This window comes from Spermophilus citellus (assembly GCF_964194105.1).
Source record: "Spermophilus citellus genome assembly, chromosome: 3".
NCBI classification, from domain to species: domain Eukaryota; kingdom Metazoa; phylum Chordata; class Mammalia; order Rodentia; family Sciuridae; genus Spermophilus; species Spermophilus citellus.
In genome coordinates this window covers 11,274,515-11,289,659 of record NC_138184.1, presented here as the reverse complement: position 1 = coordinate 11,289,659, position 15,145 = coordinate 11,274,515, and the positions used below count along the sequence as shown (strand labels likewise).

Sequence of the window (15,145 nt, the reverse complement as noted above, 5' to 3'; positions counted from 1 at the left end):
CAGTGTGTGTTTCCAATCTGCTCTTGGCCGAGTCCGAGGTTCTGGAGGCCTGACTGCATGAGCAACGTGGGGTTCCTTCCCAAGCTTGAAGTTTCTCTGTCGATGTTTCTTCTATGACCTGCCTTTTGCTCCCCACATGAGATTAATCTGGTTAACAAGACTAGTCTCCCCCATCCATTTTCATGGCTGTGTAGTACTCCATGCGTTGAATTGTCAGTCCACCAACATCTTTATCTGTCTGGAATCATTTCCAGCACCAGGCTCTTTGGAGCCCAGCTGTTGCCTCTTTCTGGAGAGTGATTTTCTCCAGGGCACGTACCCAGGAGAGGAACTGCTGAGTCGCGTACCGTATGCCTCCTCAGCCTTGCTGGATATCCCCAAATTGCTCTGCAAAGTGTTTGTGCCAGTTCCTGCTCCCTGGGGTGACTTCTGCTGGCGGGGCCTGGCTTGACCTTGCTGGCAAGAAGACCTTTGAAAACCCTGGCGGCTTCTTTCTCTTGTCTTTAATAACATGGTTCTTGAGGCACCTAAGAAAGTTCAAGATGTTCAGCTTGTGAAAGTCTCAGGACGTGACCGTGAAGGTCGCGGGCAGCGGTGAGCAGAGGCTGGTGTGGCACAGACATGGAGTGTGCGCCGCCCCTTTTCACGTCGGGGATCTTTCCTCAATCCCCTGACGTCTGGGGGTCTAGAGGGGCAGTTCTGCACCCGGGTTCTGAGGGCGGGCCCCGTGGCTGGGACTGGTGAGCCCTGAGACTGAGCGCAAGGATTGTGTGTGTGTGTGTGTGTGTCTGTGTGTGTGTGTGTCTGTCTGTGTGTCTGTGTGTGTCTGTGTGTTTGTGTCTGTGTCTGTGTCTGTGACTGTGTCTGTGTGTCTGTGTGTGTGTCTGCGTCTGTCTGTCTGTCTGTGTATGTCTGTGTGTCTGTGTGTGTCTGTGTGTTTGTGTCTGTGTCTGTGTGTGTGTGTGTGTCTGTGTTCTGTGTGTGTCTGTGTGTGTGTCTGTGTTCTGTGTGTGTCTGTGTGTGTGTCTGTGTATGTCTGTGTATGTCTGTGTGTCTGTGTGTGTCTGTGTGTTTGTGTCTGTGTCTGTGTCTGTGACTGTGTCTGTGTGTCTGTGTGTGTGTCTGCGTCTGTGTCTGTCTGTGTGTCTGTGTGTCTGTGTGTGTCTGTGTCTGTGTCTGTGACTATGTGTGTGTCTGTGTGTGTCTGTGTGTCTGTGTGTGTCTGTGTCTGTGTCTGTGACTGTGTCTGTGTGTCTGTGTGTGTGCGTCTGTGTCTGTCTGTCTGTGTATGTCTGTGTCTGTGTCTGTGACTATGTGTGTGTCTGTGTGTGTGTCTGTGTGTGTGTGTGTGTCTGTGTGTGTCTGTGTCTGTGACTGTGTCTGTGTGTCTGTGTGTGTCTGTGTCTGTGTCTGTGACTGTGTCTGTGTGTCTGTGTGTTTGTGTCTGTGTCTGTGTGTGTCTGTCTGTGTGTCTGTGTGTGTGTGTGTGTGTCTGTGTGTCTGTGTGTGTCTGTGTCTGTGTGTCTGTGTGTGTCTGTGTCTGTGTCTGTGACTGTGTCTGTGTGTCTGTGTGTGTGTCTGCGTCTGTCTGTCTGTCTGTGTCTGGGTGTGAGTGTGATATCTGTGGGTGTTGTGTTTCAGGACACACTCACCCTGTCTTTCTAACCGTGGTTGAACGCATCAGGGCTGCTGTTCTAGATCTTTCTCTTTCTCCACCCGCCCCCTCCGTCCCTCCTGGTGGCTCAGGCACACGCTGGCCGTGACCGCAGTCCCCGGGGAGTGGCCTGGCCTCTGTTGGCGGGTGGGGAGCTGAGGAGCGCTGCGGAGCTGGCCTCCTGTGCAGGTGATGGACGGGAGTCCACCTCGGCTCCCGGGGCCGGGTACCGCCTGGCCCGCGTCGAGTGTGGCCCGGGTGACGGCTCTCCGACCCCCGTCTCCTGGTCCCGGCAGGCGGGGGCAGTGACGCTGTGGGGTCTCCGCTGCCCGCTGTGCGGCTTGGGGGCGTCTTCCCGGGATTCTGTGGGCTCCTTGTGGATCAGAGCCGCGGGCAACCCTGAGGCTGGAGATTCGTTAAACAAATTTGAGTCGTATTGACCCCGGCCACTGAGCCAGGCCCCGGGAAGAGCTGGCTTTAGTTCTGAGACGACAGGGCAGACGGCCACCCAGGACGGCCGGGCGTCAGCAGCTCTCGGGACAGTCGTGCGCGTTCAGAAAAGAGGCCCGACTCCCGGGCAGGGCGGCCAGCTTGGGTTCTGTGAGAGGTTCCCAGTGCCACGCTGGGCACATAGTAGGTGCTTAGTGAAATAGACGATGGCGGAGCTGGAAAGTGGTGAGACTTCAGATCATCAGAATGTTCCAGAAAATTCACTCGGGTACCGAGGAGGTGGGGACCTTCCGCCGACAGTGACACAGTCCAGAGTCCACAGCAGACGTCCTGACACCAGATGCATGTGGACAGGCAGGCTCCGGGTCTGTGCCCGTGGACATCGGTGACCGTGTAAAACCGAGCGTTCCTGTCTGGAAGGCCCCGTCTGGGCCCCGCAAGACAAAGGCTCAGAGGGGACTGGCGCTGGTCCCTTAGCTTCGCTGAGTGGGGGACTGACCCACCGCCGCAGGCCCCTCCCTTGACTTTCCCAGACAGAGAGGCTCAGTGACTTGCCCGAAGTCACACTGAGATGGTGGCTACCCAGGGACCTTCCAGAACAGGGTGGTATCCAGGAGCCGGAGCCCCAGGTCCAGGGGCAATGGGGTGGCCTCAGTGATCGATGTCACCCTCGGGTCCGGCTCAGCTCAGACTTCCCTTCCCCCTCCTCCCCCGAGTACCAGGCCCTGGGCCTTTCTGGCGCTTCACCAGGGACGGTTGGGGACCAGGTGCTCGTGAGGGTGTCTGGGGAGATGGCAGCGTGCCTGCCCCTGGTCCCCCCTCCCCTGGTGGCCCTGCTGTGGCCTGAGGGCTGCTCCCCGCACGGCCCCTGGGCCCCTGTGGTGCCTCCCACACGCGCCCTCTGCCCCCCCCCCAGGCCTCCCCCGCCGCAGAGTGTCCCTGAGCTGGGAGCCGCTCACTGTGACACCCTGGCCCCCGTGTCACTGGGAACCTTGTCCAGCGCGGTGCGGAGGCCTGAGCAGGACCTGCCAGGTGCTGTGCCTCCACCACCCCGTCCTTCTCAGCCCTGGAGTCCCCTCCCAGTCAGCCACCGCAGGGCTCAGGGACCCAGCGGGAGCCCGCGGGCCCCAGGTTTCAGCACCCTGGACAGCACCCAGCGGAGACCTGTCCCCTCCCCCCTCCCTGCCTGCCTGGCCGGCAGGGCTGGGCACAGGCCAGGTGGCCAGGTGACCCTGCCCCAGCTGGGCTCCCTTGGCCGTCTCCCCCGGGGCTGGAGAGGACCCCGCTGCCCGTCCCTCCGCGGGCTCGGGCACCGGTCGAGGCCCTGTCCTCTTGGATTGTGGTGACAGATGCCAGCCCACCGCCCCAGGGGCATCTGGCCTCCCAGGGCGATGCCGCGGCTCTGGCCAGGGCAGGGGACACCCACCTGGGGGAGGGGGGACAGGGGGTGGCAGCACAGGGCGAGGTCACCAGCCAGCCGCGGGCGGGGCCTGGCGGGCGCGGGGCCGAGATGGGGGGGACAGGGGAGGCCCCTCTTCCTTAAATTCCCGGGGCCCTCGTCCCCTGCTGGGGCGGCAGCCTGCCCCCAGGTCTTCCCTTGGCGCAGGGACTCTGGGTGCCTCCCACCAGCCTGTCCAGCGACCCTCCCAGACCCTCCTGAGACCCCCTTGTGTCCTTCTGTGTCACTGGTGGCAGCTCTGTCCTTCCTGGGCTCCGTCCCACGCTGCCTCCCCCTCCTGCCCCCAGCCCTTCTGCCCGTGAGTCCGGCTGGCTCGTGCAGGAACTGTGATGGGGACGTTTGTAAAACAGGCCAGTCCGCGGGCCGAGAGGCCCCTGAGCACGTGGCTGGCCAGGAGGAGGGGCGCAGCCACGCATGTCCCCGGGGTTAGGGTCCTCTTGCCCGCCCCTCCACCCAGAGCCTAACCTAGAGCTATGGGGGGCCCCTGGCGTAGCTCTGAGGGAGCTCAGACACCTTTGGGATCAGCCTTGTTGGTGACTTGTGTGGAGAAGGTCTGGGCAGAAGCTGAGGGTGCCGCCCTGGCAGGGGCGTGTCCTCACGCCTGCTGGGGACTGTTGTGCAGGTGGCGCACAGAACCAGGAGGCTGGTGTGTTTCCTCTAAGTGTGAGGCTCGCCTGCTTCCTAGCGTCTGTGGAGACGTGACGGACTGGCGGGGGCCGAGCCCTGTGTGCCCAGAAGTCCCTCCATCCGGAGGAGCATGGACTGTGACCGTCACGTATTGTGTGACCTCTTTGCTGTGACGTTCTGAAGGGGTCTGGCCCGGGCTGGCTTTGTCCTCGCTGTTCACGGGCACAGCTGGAGGCCCCCAGCCTTGATTCAGGGTGTAAACTTCTGGCATCGGGGAAGAAACCCCAGACCCCTCGAGCCCCGCTCTGGGCGCCACAGTGTGGCTGAGCTGCCTCTGACACGCTGAGCTGCCCTGGGCAGAGAGACCGAGCCCTGCGGTACCAGGTGACTGGGTGGCACCTTCACGCGGCCACATTGCAGCCAGCTGCTGCTCCTGCAGACTTCTGTGAAGACACAGCAGGTGGAGGACAAAGCCATTCCAGGAATGTGACACTGAGGCCACCAGCTGTGGAGTTAGAACAGATCAAATCCCAGCACCACAGTTTCCAAGCTGTGTGACCTTGGGCAAGTCACTCCACCTCTCTGAATCCTGGTTTCTTCATCTGGAGGACAGAGGTGGCCTAGCCTCCCCACAGTCATCTGAGAAGTTTCGCAGGTTCATGTCTGGTGCGTGTGAGGTGGGGTTTATGGACAGTCTGACCAACGGACGGCCTGAAGAAGGAGGACAGGGACGGTCCTGTGGGCCTCAGCTTCCTCCTCTGCAGAATGGGAGTCAGACTCTACCTACGGCAGAGAGGAGGATGCGGGGAGATAAGACGTGAGGCGCGTAGAACAGCAGCTGGTGTGGAGGGGGCGCTCGGTGGTGCCCGCCATTGTGCGGCTGGTGACTGTGATTACGATGACGGTGATGATTAACCGCCTTCTCCAGGCCGGGCTCCGTGGCCCAGTTGGTTAACTACAGGGAATGTCCCCTTCTGCTCGCTGGGCACCCAACATGCAGCCTCCCCTTCAATCTGGGGAGCCCTTCCCCTCTCCCCAGGGTCTTTGACTACGTTCCCCAAACTGGGTTCAACTTCCTGGGCTCCAGGGATCCTCCTGCCTCAGCCGCCCGCGGGGCTGTGACAGTGGATGTGGGCGTTGTGCCCACGGAGCCCTGCCCCGGCTGCTGGTGGACAGGGGTGAAGTGACTCAACCAGGGAGAGATGGTTGGGACCCTTGGTGGCCCCTCTTCTGCCTCTCTCTGGCCTCCTATTGGTAGTCTGAGCTTTCTGATGGCCTCTCTTATGCCCAAGATGGCCAGTCAGGGGCGCTAAACTGACCCCGAGACAGAGATTATTTGACTCTAGCAGAAAACAATATAGTTAGGGAAGCGGAAGGGATAAGAAAGTGTCTTCTTTGTCCATTTGCCAAGACTATAACAAAATACCTGAGGCTGGATAGCTTAAGAAGCAAAAAGATTGGTTTGGCCTCATGGTTCTGGAGGCTCAAGCTGAGGGACTGTGCATCAGACCATGGTCAGATTCTGGAAGAGCCCTGAGGTCGTGCAGGACAAGGGACAGGGAAGCGCACAGGTGGACTTCTGTGTTCTCTAGCCTTTCTGTTTGTAAAGCCACCAGGATCCAATCATGACCTCCCCTACCCCTAACCTCCCGAAGGCCCACCTGTGAGCACAGCGGGGTAAGTTCCCATCTTCTTGGTGCCTCACAACCGGGGTTGAACCCCAGCCGGGCCCCTGGGCTGGGCAGTCTGCAGTAGAAAGTGTGGAGAGGGCAGCCAGGGACAGCGGCGGTCACCTTTCTCAGGTGGCCATGGCTAGTGTTAAGTAGCTTCTCTGTGATTTTCTTGGCTTTTACCTCATGGCTGCAAAGTGGTTACTGGAGCTCCATGCATCATATCCACATTCTTAGGGAAAAACAGGGGAAGAGGTGGTCTCCATCTAGCTCTGCCAATTTTGGGATCAGGCAAAGCAAAAGCTTACTCAGAAACCATCCGTTAAACTTCCACTTGCATCCCATCAGCCAGAAATATGTCACATGATCACAGCTCGATCCAAGAGAGTCTGGGAAAGTATTTCACTTTTTTACCACTCCAGAGACTTTTCTATGTTTTTTGTACCCCTGGTGCCTAACTTCCAGCAGTTTTGACTTTTTGGTGGTGGGAAAGCAACGTGCATTCAGCAGAAACCTCACTTTGGATTTTGAATTACCATCTTTTCCTGGGTTAGCTATTCACATGCAGCACTCCCCGATGCTGCTGGGCGGCAGCAGGGAACCGCAGCCCCTCGTCAGCCTCACCGACACCAGGGCACAAACCACACCCTCCAGTTTACCGTGTGGCCAAGCTGTGCCCTTCAAAAGGCTAGACCATTACGTGCATTTTCTATTTATGATATTTTCAACGTCCACTGGGTGTATCAGGACCTAACACCATCATCAGTCAGGGAATGAAAGTATATCCTTAAAAGGTGCATTTAGAGTTGGGAGACTTCATTATAAAATTCCACCTGAATTCACTCTTGTCCATTTATTCTGAATGCTCCTTTGTATCAGCTACACGTCATCACACAGTGCTGCGTAACAAGCAGCCCCCCAGTGACCAGCATTTATAAAACAGTGATTCTGCAGATTGGTGGGCTGGGCTGGGTTTAGCCAGGCGCTGCACCTCTCTGGGCTGGGAAGAGTCCCCTCCTGGTGTTGGCTGGCTGCGGGCTGATTGAGGTGGCCTCGGCTGGAGGTCCACTCTGCTCCACGCGGTGTCTCGCCCCCAGAGGCTAGCTGGGCTGTGCTCATGCGGTTCGGAGAGCAAGAGGGGTGCTCAGAACCCTGGAGGGCTTGTCCCAGGAGTGGCCCGTCACCACTGTGACCACTGCTGGCCTGAGTAAGCAACAAGGCCAGTCTAGACTCAGGTGGCACCCAAGACGCCCTTTCTTGGTGGGAGAAGCAACACGGACCCATTCCAAAGGGGTGTGCACAGGAGGTCACCCTGACCCCTGGGCTCCAGGGTCACAGGGCTGGTGACCCCCCACCCCAGCTCCTTTCTTTCTGTCCGTGCCGTCTTCCCAGTGACTTCTCCCTCTCCTGCAGTGACAGGACTGTGGAGCCCAGGCCTCTGAGGAGGGTCCGCCTCAGAAGCAGAAACTAGTGAGGATCAGGCACCTGCTGTATGCCAGACGCTTCACTTGCCTGGCGCCCTCAAGCCTTCCTTGGCCCTGAATAACTTCACAGTGAGAAACGGTGAGGCTCAGAGAGGGAGTCCACCTGCCCAAAGCCACACAGGCAGAAAGCTGCAGCCAGGATTTGGGCAAGGTCTCTCCTGCGGCACCGACGGTCCGGCTTCCTGTCACTCAGATGCCACAGCAGAGTCCTCCGTGTCTGGGGGGCGGGCACCAGTTAGAAAGGGGCTCCCTTCTTGTGCTGTATGGGGGCAGGGGATCCAGGGTGTGGAGGAGGAAACAGGGCCACAGAGGCCCGCCGGGCCCTCCCGGTGCCCACTGTCAAGCCGGGTCAGGGCCCTTCCTCGTGGCCATCTGCTGGCACCTGTGACCCCATCCTGTCCCTCTGGAGGACCAGGGCTGAACCCCACACCAATAGGACCTGAGAAGGGGGCTCTAAAGATCCCTCTTTTAAAAAATGAACGAGGGAAGGGGTGAATGTGTCCATCCCTCGAGGGCAGGGACCGTGCCTCCTGGTGACGTGCCCAGAGGAGGGGCCGTCCCTCCTACCTGTCCTCCTGTTCTGGGGTGGGAGGGAAGCGCTGGACCGTGTCGAGCTTGCTCTGGAGAGGGGGACACCCTTGGCCCCTGGCTATGCCTCGCCCTGGGTGTAGCGGCCCCGCGGGTTCTGAGAAGCCCGGCCGAGGCCCGAGGACACAGGGGTGGACAGGGACCAGTCCCCCTCCTCCCGTCCCTCCTAAAAGAACCCCTGAAGAGCTGGACCCCAGGCAGGACAGTGACCGGCGTCCCTGGCACCGACTCTGTGGCCCAGGCAGGCGCAGTGGGTGCCCTGTTTGCTGGGGGCCTGCAGGGACTGTCCTCGCCCTTGGAGTGGAGCACCTTCCTGGCCGTCAGCGCGGAGGCGAGGAGGACGGAGGAGGAGGACGGGATGCGGGTCCCACTCAGGCCACGGAGCGCAGGTCGCCGGCTCTGCGGTGACCTGATTCAGGAGTCGGGGAAGGAAAGACCCTGTTTCCAGACTTCCGCTGCCTGATGGCGCCCGGGGTCAGCAGCTGGTGACAGGGTGCTGCCCAGAGCGGTGAGCTGGCCATGGTCAGCCAGTCCACGCTGGTAAAGAGATGGCCGCCCTCTGCCGACGGGACCTGAGGTGGCCGTGTGGCCACCCCTGTTGGCAGAGCAGGTGCCACAGCCCGGGTGGACCTCGGCCTGGACAAGGTCAGGCTTAGCCCGGGGGACTGTCCGGGGCCCTTGGGCCACGCCTGCTCCCGCCCGGCTCCTCTGCTGGGGCCTGGGCTTTGATTTTGAGTGACAGGCGACGAGGTGGGTTTCTGGGGCTCCGAGCGGCGCTGGTGTGTGATTCACGCAGCTGATGAGGGTCGCCGTCCCTGCGTGGACGTTCCATTTTTTTGTGATACAAAAACCTTGAAATCTGCTCTTGCACCTGTTCCCAGCCACGCAGCAGGTTGTCCCGAACCCGGTCCCCAGGTCCCCAAGCAGCGGGGCGGCTCCGGGACTCACTCCCCACCCGAAGCTCCGGGGCTGCGGTGCCTCGTTGGGTCCGTGGGTCTAGATGACGCTGTGGGTCTAGATGACGCCGTGGGTCTCGGGCTCGGGAAGAGGCGACAGTTGTGTTTCTGACCTACCGACCAATTGACCGACCTACGGACCGACCGACCGACGGACCGAGGTGCTGGGGGAACCCGGAGCTCACGCTCGCCAGCCCCGAGCTGCGCCTTTCCCCTGGAGCCCCCTCCAGGTCCCCCGTCACAGAGCCAGGGTCCCCTTCTCCTGAAGGGTGACATGTGCCCCACGTGGTCTCCACCCCCTTCCTTCCTCCACTCACCTGGGGTGGCTGTGCCGAGTCCCCGGGTGAGTCCACCCTGGCCACAGGTGGACCCCAGCCACATCTGCTCCCGCTGACCCCCGACGTGGTCACAGTGGCTTCTCCGTTACTCGGATGCAGCCCTCACCCATGTCCAGTCCCCCTGTGCACCCTGCGCGGCACCTTCAGAAGCACTTAGAGCCACCCGCCGCCTGGTGGCCCCATCTGACTCCTGGCTGCTCGCCCCCCATGCCCGGCCCCACGCAGCCGCCAGAGGGCGCCTGTGAGCGCCGGAGGCCTGAGACCCTCCAGGACTCACCCCTCTGCCCTGAGAAAGGACCCAAGTCCTCCCCACAGGGCGGTGGGCAGCCTCTGCCTGTCTCCTCGTCACCTCCCCTCGGCAGCAGCCCCAGGGCTCCCTGCTGTTCCTTAGACTCACCTCAGGACCTTTGCACGGCCATTCCCTTGGCTTGGGACACTCTTCCCCAGCTATTTGCTTCGCTCCTCTGTCACTTCCTTTGTATTTTTGCTTAAAAGACCTTCAAAAGTGTGACCGCCTCCCCGTCACCCACCCTGACACCCCCCTCCCCTTCCTTCTCTGCCTCATTTCCCACCACCCCCGAGGCGTATCTGCCAAGCCCTGTCTATTTCTCGTCCTGGTGACGGTGTCTCCCACTGGATGCCAGCCCGGGATGTTCTATTCTGGCGCGTAGTAGGTGCTCAGTAAGTGACTCACAGAATGACTTGTCTCCAAGAATGCTCCAGGCACCCAGTCCTGCCTCGATTAGGTGACAGCAGCTGGGCCCTGCCCCCCCAGCTCTGGTGAAACAGCTGATGAAGCTGACCACTGTGCCCACCTCTGACCATGCTACCCGGTGACACCCAGCACGTCCCCTCGAGTGACCCTCACACTGTCCTCAAGAACTTTCCCGTCTTGTGCGCCTGCAGTGCTGGCCCACCGGGTACCGTCCCCACCCCGTCCCCTTCCTGTGGCCTGGTGGCCGGTGGCCGTGGCCTGGCTGTGGATTTGCCAGCTCCCCTCGGTGGTGGCACCTACAGGATGTCCCTGGGCCGCCCACCCCCTCCACATGGGCTGCGGCTCCTCGGGGGATGCGTGTCCCAGTTTCCTCTCTGCAGGGCTGGGTGGCTCCCCACCCACGGACACGGGTTCTGCTGCCCTGGGCTGCCCGGAGGCTTCGGGGACGGGAGACCGTGGAGCCCCTGCTCCGGGTTCTCTGGGGCCGCGCCTGCGGGGCAGCAGCCACTGCTGCCCCTTAAAGACGAGTCGAGGTTCAAGCCCTGGTGTGGAGGCCCCGGCCCACGTCCTCCCCGGCCCTCCCCTTCCCAGCCTCCCAACACCTCGGAGCGGCGGGCAGAGCGCAAGTGGCCAGGAGCCCAGAGAAACCAGGACAGGCACTGGGGACGGGCACGCTGGGGACAGGCCCAGAGAGGGAGCTAATTTTAGTGGCAAGAGGGACAGAGGGACAGAGAGGGGCAGGCCCCAGTGGTGGGCACTGCTGAGCAAGGCACTGGGGACAGTCCCGAGAGCAGGACCCCAGCACCTCCATCCAGCTGGGCCACACCCATCGGCCCCGTCAGTCCACTCAGTGGCGGTCAGAACAGCAACGCTAGTGCTAGGCAGGCTGGGTGTAGCCGGAGGAAGTGGGTCACTGGGCCTGGGTGCTTGGGGTGACTTCCTGTCCCCTGGGCCCCCCTTCCTGGCTGCTATGAGGAGAGCAGCTTCCCCCCACCACACCTGTCCGCCATGATGTTCTGCCTCCCTCAGGCCCAGAGCTACGGAGTTGGCCAACCATGGTCCAAGTGAACTTCTCTTCTATGTGGTCCTTGTGAAGTGTCTTGGTCCCAGCAACAAAAACCTACCTAACACAACTGTGATCATCCACATTTTACTTTTGCTCAGAGAAGCTAAGTAACTTGCACAAGGTCACACAGCTAGCGAGTGGCAGAGCTGGGGGTTGGACCCAGCAGTGTGACCCCAGCATCTGTGTTCCTTAACATGTGCTTCCTGGCCCCCGTGACAGTCCCACGGAGCAGACACATCCCTCACGGAGCTCGCCCACTGGATCTTGGCAACAATCCAGTGAGGCTTGCTCTTGATGGTTCTTAGTTTTATGGAGAGAAAGAGACGGAAGCACAGAGAGGTCAAGCAGCTTGTCCAGGAAGCCCCAGCTGAAGACTCTGGGGTGGAGATTTGGGGCAGCCTGGACCCTGCATCCCGGGCCGTGGTGGCTCATAGATTCACTTCTCCCCCTCTCCCTGTGTTTGTGTAAAGATGGGACACTCTGGCCCTCACTGGAGCTGGCTGGAGGCTGTCAGTTTTGGGGAGGTGGAGGCCAGAGAGGGGGGAGCAGCTGAGCCTTCACCGTGGGCATCGCGGCCGGCTCGCTCACGTCACGAGTCTTCTGTCCCTTGTCGTAGACAGAGTTTATTTTCCCAAAAATATTTTGTTAAAGAAAATAGTGGGAGGACATGCCAAGACTCGGGCGGGGAGAGGCTCCTGGGCCTGGGGTGGCGGCGAGGCTGGGGCTGGGTGGAGGCCGGCTTGTGCCCTGCCTCTCAGCTCCCCGTGCCTCCAGTCCCCTCCGAGCCCGTGGTCCTGTCCTCGGGCAGTAGCCTGGGGTCCTGCGACAGGGTGTCTCAGGCGTGGCCCTGATGGCGTCTGGGCGGTGGAGACTGTCCTGGTCGTGACTGGGTCTCAGCCACACCCTGAGCAGGTCCCCTCTCCCTCTCTGCTGGACGCCACCGGGACCCTCCCCTCCCATGTCCCTGGGGAGGGGAGACGGGAGCTCAGCCTGTTGGGGTCACGTCTGGTTTGGGGTCCCCTCTGAGGATGCCGGGGTGGGCCTGGGCGTGGCCTCCTCCTGATGCTTCCCCGGGGGCCGCAGAACGGATCCTGGGTCAGGCCGGTGCCCTGGGGGCAGGAGTGGTCGGATGTCCCCGTGGCCTCCTGGGAGTCCCTGACGTCACGTCTTTATTTGGGGCAGAGTCGCTGTGAGGTCCCCAGGCTCTGGGTGCTGCGCGACGGCCCTCAGGTTCCGCGCAGGATGGTGGTTCTCCCCGTTTTTAGCCCGAGAACCGGTCGCTCACTCGGCCCGCAGCAGGCCGTCCGTGTCCCTGGGGGGACAGCAGCGTGTCCAGCCAAGGAAGGGGATGGGGGGAGGGGACTTGGGTGGGGGCACCCAGAGGGCTGTGGCCTGGAGAAACCAGAGCATGTGACCAGGTCCTTGGGGGGCGCCTCAGCCTGTCCCCGGCCCTGGCAGGAGCCTGGTTTCCCACCTGGCGAGGCCCGGGCCACCAGAAGTGCTTCTTGTCCCCTGGAGTTTTCCCACGACAGGACAGCGCTCTCAGGGCCCAGCCCGGCCCCAAGCCCCGCGGCTCTGTCCCCTCCCTCCCTCCGAGGCACGCAGTGTCCCCCCCTGCCTCCTCCTCTGTACTGTCACTTGTCGCCATCTCTGGCCGGAAGCTCCTGTAGGAGGGAGCCCACGGGTCTCTGTCCCACGTCTGTCACTAAAGCGCTCGGCGACCTGGCACTTACCCTTGGTCCCTTGCCTTGCCCTCTGGGCCCCGTGGGCGTGGACGGAGGCCCGTCTGGTCCGATTCCGAATTCCCTAAGGCCCCGGGGCGGGCGGAGCTGAAAATCTGTCACAGAAAGAGCTCGTCCCCCTCGAGAGCGGGGCCAGGCCCCCCTTGGCCTGCGGAGAACTCAAGGTTGAGAGAATGTGTGTCAGGGTCCCTGGGTCACCCTCGGGCCAGGAGATCTGCTTAGGGGAGCCACGGGGACCCGAAAACCTGAGGTTAAAACCTGCAAAAGGACCCAGGGCAGAGACCAGAAGGGACATCCAGGGGTCCAGGTCAGTCATCCGCCTCCCTCCCGCTGGACAGTGACTCTGGAGCAAGGCCCTGTCCCCAGGCCCAGAGCCTGGAGCCTCCCAGGCAGCCAGTGACTGTCACACAGGACACAGTGACGTGCCACACTGAGAGAACAGTGCCTGGAACGGCAGGATTCGACTTCTCTGTCCCGCAGCGGGGAGGGAACCTTCCAGGCCTCGGGGCCACCTCCTCTTGTTCTCCCACCACGGAGCGTATTGAGCCTCCTTTGCACAAAACCGACACAGGAAGCAGGGGACAGAATGGAGCCGGACAGGGTCATGCACGCCTGGGCTCCCAGCCACCAGGAGGCCACGGCAGGAGGATCGCAAGTTTGAGGCCAGCCTCAACAACTTAGTGACAAAATACAGTTAAAAGGGGTGGGGACGTAGCTCAGTGCTGGAGGGCTTGTCCCCGATGCTAGAGGCCCTGGGTTCCGGCTTCTAGCACCCACAGAAAGACAGGAGGGAGGGGCACCCCATCTTGTAAGTCGCACACCCAGAAATGGCGCTCGTTAGGCCCATTGATGGGGACTCAGCCACGTGGTCACACCCAGCTGCTGAGAATGCTGGGAAATGCCATTCGGCCCTGAAACCAGGGGACGGCTGAAATTCCACCCCCGCAGAAGGTGAGGGCTGGGCTGGGCGGCCGGGGGGGGGGGGGGGGGGGGCGGGGGGGGGCGGTCAGCGCTTCTGCCCCACGCTGCGTCCAGTTCCCAATGGAGTCTTTGCCCAGGGTGCCTTCATGTTCCTCCAGCAGTGGACGGGGTCAGGACATGTCCTCGTCTTCTCTGTCTGCGCTGTGTCCTAGGGTCGCGTGGTGCAGTGCCACACACTGGCCTATTTGAGCTCTAAAATCCAGCTGTGGGCAGGACCCAGGGCCTGGGGACTTCAGGGAGGGGACCTTCTTGCCTGGCCAGCTTCTGGCGGACACCTGCCGCGGCTCCCCCAGCCCCGCTGTTCCCAGGATCACAAGTTTCACCGCCCCCCACCCCCCCCCCGTCTCCTCTGTCCTGAGTGTGTTCAGGTGACAGAATCACAGACCTCGGCCACCCCCGCGTGGCCCTGTACCTTCCCGTCCTTGGGCTGCCCCCCGAGGTACACCCCGCCGCTTGTCACCCAGAAGCTCCTTCTCCGGGTCGGAGGACGCACACTGAGATCCGACTGTGAGGGGCCCAGGGACACCGTCCCTCCCGCCTGGCCTCCTCCGGCCTCCCCCCCTGCTCTGGGGTCACGTGACCAGCCCCCCTCTGCTCTGCCGGCGACGAGGCCGGGGCGAGAGCTGAGCAGGGAGGTGGCTTTGGCTCAGGGTGTCGTGGTCACTCGGCTGCTTCTCCAGGGTGTGACCAGGCGCGACGTCATGGCGGGAACACTGGGGCGCACAGCGGCTCAGCCCACGGTGGCAGGAAGATGGGAAGGGGCTGAGGACAAGGCAGCGTCCCTGAGAGTCCCCACTTCCCTCTGTCAAGGCCCCACCTCCTAGACTAGGGGGATGACCTCGTCGGTGGACTGATCCACAAAGCTCTCGTGACGGGTCACCTTCCAGAGCCCCACCTCTGACCACACGGCCTCGGGGACCCAGCCTGCAGTGTGCGAACTGTAACCGTGGCACTCGCAGGTGCCAGGGGTCAGGACGTGGGCCTGGTCACAATCCAGGCCACACCCCCAGGATGCCCTTGGAGAGCTGACTCCTGGGGTCCCTCCTCCCTTGCATCTCGTACCTGAGGGGCTCTTCCCCGACATGGGCCGTGTGACCTGGGAGATTCGATGTCACCTAGGCACATCCCACTTACCAATCACTGTCCTGAGGACTTTTCGTGCATTAACAAATTTCATTCTGTCTGAGGGTAAAACTGCAGAGAAATTGAGGCACAGAGGAGTTAAGTTATTCGCCCAAGGACACACAGTAAGTCGCAGAGCCGAGGCCCGAGCCCTTGTGGTCCAGATAGATGCTCCGAGCACCTCACGGGTGTCATCACAAATAGTTTTTGAGTCCCCACTGTGCTAGTTACCAGAAAGAAAAACTATAGAGAGAGAGAGGGAGAGAGAGAGATGGGCAGAGTTGGGGACAGTG

At 61.6% G+C, this 15,145-nt stretch overlaps 1 protein-coding gene across 5 annotated transcripts in view; it reads left to right on the top strand.

Moving 5' to 3' along the window:
- CACNA1A (calcium voltage-gated channel subunit alpha1 A) overlaps positions 1-15,145 on the top strand; it is a 232,268-nt gene that overhangs the window by 89,114 nt on the left and 128,009 nt on the right. The gene's annotated exons all lie outside the window — the stretch shown is intronic.